A 6,122-nucleotide genomic window follows, 5' to 3' on the forward strand; every position below is an offset into this window, starting at 1 on the left:
ATCATTTAACTATTAAGCAAATTATGCCCACATTTTCAACAAATTTTTAAATCACAAACTCCCTTTTCTCCCCCTCTCACACTCTTTCATGAACTTAAAATTCTTAAAAATAAAATAAATATGTGATTTTTCCATACAATTCCCATGTTCCTTACTCCTGTTCCAATCCAACTAAATTCCTCTACTTAATTGAAAAATAATGATTACAAACTTACAACAATACACTATGATAAATTATAAACTACTTATTTCAAATTTAAACTAATTCAAAGGATTTTCTGACATTGTAAACGATTTTTAATTCTAAACTATTTCCAATAGATCTAAACAACTTATACAGAATTTAAAATTGCCCTAGCAAATTCTTGTAAAGCTAATGTCCCAAAAAATGAGACAAACATTTCATATAGCTAAGAAATTCTCTGAAATATATGACTAGCAATCTCCTGTAGTAGAAAGTTGTTTCGAAAACTTTTTAAAAAAAAATTATAAAAAATTAAAATTCCAAGAAATCGGACAAAACTTTCCTACACAAAATAATAGTCCCAACAAATCAGACAACAATTTCAGTGCAGAATATAACAGTACCAAAATATTGTATTGTAAAAAATTATAGAAACAACAAATGGGACAACAATTTCCAATAGAAAATTATTAACCCAATAAATGGGACAAAAATTTTCTATAGAAAATCAGTGGCCCAATAAATGGGACAAAAATTTTCTATAGAAAATCAGTGGCCCAATAAATGGGACAAAAATTTTCTATAGAAAATCAGTGGCCCAATAAATGGGACAAAAATTTTCTATAGAAAATCAGTGGCCCAATAAATGGGACAAAAATTTTCTATAGAAAATCAGTGGCCCAATAAATGGGACAAAAATTTTCTATAGAAAATCAGTGGCCCAATAAATGGGACAAAAATTTTCTATAGAAAATCAGTGGCCCAATAAATGGAACAAAAATTTTCTATAGAAAATCAGTGGCCCAATAAATGGGATACAAATTTTCTATAGAAAATCAGTGGCCCAATAAATGGGATACAAATTTTCTATAGAAAATCAGTGGCCCAATAAATGGGATACAAATTTTCTATAGAAAATTAGTAACACAATAAATGGGCTCATAAATTTTCTATAGAAAATCAGTGACCCAATAAATGGGCTCATAAATTTTCTATAGAAAATCAGTGACCCAATAAATGGGCTCATAAATTTTCTATAGAAAATCAGTGACCCAATAAATGGGCTCATAAATTTTCTATAGAAAATCAGTGACCCAATAAATGGGCTCATAAATTTTCTATAGAAAATCAGTGACCCAATAATGGGCTCACAAAGAAAATAAGTGTCCCAAATGTTGGAAGAAAAATTTTCTATAGAAAATAAGTATCCCAAATGTTGGAAGAAAAATTTTCTATAGAAAATCAGTGTCCCAAATGTTGGAAGAAAAATTTTCTATAGAAAATCAGTGTCCCAAATGATGGAAGAAAAATTTTCTATAGAAAATCAGTGTCCCAAATGATGGAAGAAAAATTTTCTATAGAAAATCAGTGTCCCAAATGTTGGTAGAAAAATTTTCTATAGAAAATCAGTGTCCCAAATGTTGGTAGAAAAATTTTCTATAGAAAATCAGTGTCCCAAATGTTGGTAGAAAAATTTTCTATAGAAAATCAGTGTCCCAAATGTTGGTAGAAAAATTTTCTATAGAAAATCAGTGTCCCAAATGTTGGTAGAAAAATTTTCTATAGAAAATCAGTGTCCCAAATGTTGGAACAAAAATTTTCTATAGAAAATCAGTGTCCCAAATGTTGGCACAAAAATTTTCTATAGAAAATCAGTGTCCCAAATGTTGGCAAAAAATTTTCTATAGAAAATCAGTGTCCCAAATGTTGGCACAAAAATTTTCTATAGAAAATCAGTACCCCAAATGTTGGCACAAAAATTTTCTATAGAAAATCAGTGTCCCAAATGTTGGCACAAAAATTTTCTATAGAAAATCAGTGTCCCAAATGTTGGCACAAAAATTTTCTATAGAAAATCAGTGTCCCAAATGTTGGCACAAAAATTTTCTATAGAAAATCAGTGTCCCAAATGTTGGCACAAAAATTTTCTATAGAAAATCAGTGTCCCAAATGTTGGCACAAAAATTTTCTATAGAAAATCAGTGTCCCAAATGTTGGCACAGAAATTTTCTAGAGAAAATAAGTGTCCCAAGAGTTGGCACAGAAATTTTCTATAGAAAATCAGTGTCTCAACAGATGACACAGAAATGTTTTATAGAAAATCAGTGTCCCAACAGATGGCACAGACATTTTCTATAGAAAATCAGTGTCCCAACAGATGACACAGAATTTTTTCTATAGAAATTCAGTGTCTCAACAGATGGCTCAGATATTTTCTATAGAAAATCAGTGTCCCAACACATGGCACAGAAATTTCCTAAAGAAATTTATTGTACTAAAAATAGTCACAACAATTTTCTATATAAAAAAAATGTCCCAAAAGTTGTGACAACAATTTTCTATAGAAAATCGTAGTCTTGGAAATTGACATAATAATTTCTTATAGAATCTGTGTACCAAAACATTGCACAAGCAAATCAGTCCCAAAAGTTGTGACAACTATTTTCTATAGAAAGTAATAGTTCCAACAAAAAATCTTCAATAAAAATATCAAAATATGCAATTCACAACCGGCATTGTATTGTCGTATAATTTTAAGACAAATTAAACACTTCAACGATACAATACCAACTGTAAATTGGCCAACTACTTGTTGCTATTTTCCGTAGTGTTATTGCCAATATATTGACTACAAATAATGGTTTTTCTTTAACGATTTTATTAAGAATAAAATACATTTAATAAAAAAAAAACATAAATTACCAAACAAAACAAGAAAAAAAAAGAATAGTTTTTAAACAAAATTATACATATAAAAATACGTATATTATATACATACATTAAACATATAAATTATACAAAAGATAACAAATAAAACCAAAAAAAAAAACTATAAATATACATATTAAAAGAAATTAATTTAAATATTGAATAAAATAAAAATTACATAAAAAAAACTATTTAAATAAATATATATTTCAAGTGAAAAAAATAAAAAAAAAAATATAACAAACTTTAAAAAAAGAAAACCTAAATAAAACATAAAAACAACTTCAAAGTTTAAAGAGTTTTAATGGAGATCAAGAAGATTGGAAATGGATTAAAGTAAGCAGCAAGGGAAACCTAGATTAAAAGCAGATATTAAGAAGATACCAGTTGATACCAAAGATTGTGAATTTATTACCGAATACTTAAACTTTGGATATCTGTGCTTAAGTCAATTCAGGATGTGCATGTGATAAGAAATGAAAGGTAAGTGTTTGCCAACCATATTTCAACATGTTCCCTGTCTATAGTTGAAACATCATATAGTATTTCAAACCTGTGGTCTCTACTAAATATTTACTCAATTTGTATGGTCTCTAGTAAAATTCTCAAGTGTTACGCTTGAAACAAAAATTTCTTCAAAATGTCACACTTTTGACTGGATTAAAAATGATAATGGAAAATTTTTAAATACTCACATGTTTAATTTTGTACATACATAAGTACTTAAAACAAAATTTTTCCTAATTAGGATTTTTTGAATCTCTTGAGAAAATATACAATATGTTGGATTGATAATTGAATGGAAATTTTTCTGAAATGCTTAAAAATCAACCCTTAAAATGATAAAAATTAAACTCAAATAAGATTTACGTTATAGGTATAAAATTTGGCAAAAGATGCTACTTTTATTTAACATGTTTTTTATACTATACAAACAGTGGGCAATGGAAATTTATGCTTACACACAAATGCCACTGTAACAGCGATTCTCAAGCGTTAAGGATAAGCAATCTATTACCTAACATGTAAAAAATGAAAAGTCGTACGTTCAAAATTTAAATTTTGTTTAATATGAGTAAACACCACAAATTATTTGATTTTTTTTAAGATAATGGAAATTCTAAAATCTATCCATCGAATACAATTTAAAAGTTTCGTTTTGTTGGAGATCGGGCTGAATAATGGATTCGGTTCTAAAAAAGATTTAAGTCGTACTATAATGATTTTTATGATCTTAAAAAAATCAAAAAATTCACTGGTGTTTACTCGCTTTTGATGATCTCTGTAGTTCTTTGGTATTTTCACATATGTACAGGTTTGCTGTGCATCATATGTGATGCAACGGACCGGGAAACGGTTGACTGTCAAATTAACTGTCATACTGCCCTCATTTTTTGTCATTACGATCAGTAAACTCTGGCAAATCATTATGAATAGATTGACGCTTGAACAATGCTACCAAATTATCCAAATTACTTTCAAAATCAGTCATCGATACACGCAAGTTATAGACGACTGTCTTATCGCAAAATTGTGTTCAGCGATGAGGGTAATTTTTGGCTAGAGAGACCAATCCACAACTGACCCTGCAGACTCCATTACATCGAGAAAAATCCACCGTTTGGTTCGGTTTACACGCTGGTGGTATCATCGGACATTATTTTTTCATTATCAATGATTTTTTTATTTGAAAATATAGATGAAATTGATACAGGATGGCGCTACGTGCCATATGGCGACCTCAACCATCGATTTATAGAAATACAAATTTGGTGATAACTTGATTTCGATAAAAGGACCTGTCAATTGGTCTCCAATATCGTGAGATTTAACACATCTTAATTATTTCCAATGAAGTTCGTTACCACATGATCAATGATTTTTTGTTTGAAAATATGAATGACACTGATCTGGACGTGATGTGGTTTCAACAGGATAGCGTTGAATTATTTCCTGTAGGGACACGTAAAGTTACTGGGTTATACTGATAAACCTCCAACAATTGACGTCTGGAATGCCAACATTGTTCGTGTTATTTGTGACATACGGCCATCAATGCTCGAAAAAGTGTCAGTTGACTCCTGTCAAAATTTGAATATGCTGCGTAATTTAGTTTGCCATTGATAGAAGGCTACCTTGTGACCTGAGGAGAAATTGGAAAAAAGTGAATTTCGTCAGCTCTTTAAGTCCCGGTCCACACTGTGAAACATTTGCTGCAAAACATTTGAGTTTGTTGATGAAAGGGGAAAGAGGAATGAAAAAGGGAACTTTGTTTCATGTACATGAAGTTTTTGTTGAGTATGTCATCCACATTTATTCGTTCGTATTCGTACTGTACAGAAATGTCAAAAACTGAAAAGCAAAAACTTCACTGTGTGGACACGAATGCAGTTTCAAAAGAGAATTTAAAAATGTTTTGCAGCAAATGTTTCACAGTGTGGACCGGGACTAAGCATTATTTTTTGAGGAAATAAAACATTACTCAAATAAAGGCTAAGCATGTTAAATACTATGAGTAAAAGCACGGAAAGTGTCAAACGTTCTGGACGCCCAGTTGAGGTCTCTACATCCGAAAAAATTAAAAAAAAAAATCAAGATATGGCGTTGACCGATCGGAGATTGCAAGTACGAGAGATTGTGGAGCCATAGGCATATCACATGGCTCAGTGGTTTCAATTATGAATGATATGAGAAAGTTTTCCGCAAGATCGTTGCTACAAAATGGTACACACTGCACATTTCCATGAATTAGGATACGAAATGCTCCATCTTCCGCCCTATTCTCCGGATTTAGCACCAAGTGACTATTTCTTTTTTCCAAACCTGAAGAAATATTTCGGCGGAAAGAGATTTGACTCCAATAACGAAATCAACTCACAAAAAAAAAAAATCTTATTTTTGAAAGGGATACAAAAATTGGAGCAACGTTGCACAAAGTGCTTAGAGACTATGATGAAAAATAAAATGATTTTTTATCCAAAAACCTGTGTTTCATTCAAAAAGGCACGGATTTTTTGACCTTTTACAATTTCAAGTTCTATCGGACTTAAAAAAAAAACACCCTTTACTATTGCTTGTAAATAAAAGCAAATAAAGATTATGAATATCACTGTTTTGAAATACGGACTTGTTTAGCAAATGTTTAATAGTTGTTTTGAAAAACAAAATTTTTGGTAAAAACATCTTAATGAGTCTGATAGTGATAAGAATATATATAATTACAATAAAG

The sequence above is a fragment of the Calliphora vicina genome, chromosome 4, assembly GCF_958450345.1.
Source record: "Calliphora vicina chromosome 4, idCalVici1.1, whole genome shotgun sequence".
Taxonomy (NCBI): domain Eukaryota; kingdom Metazoa; phylum Arthropoda; class Insecta; order Diptera; family Calliphoridae; genus Calliphora; species Calliphora vicina.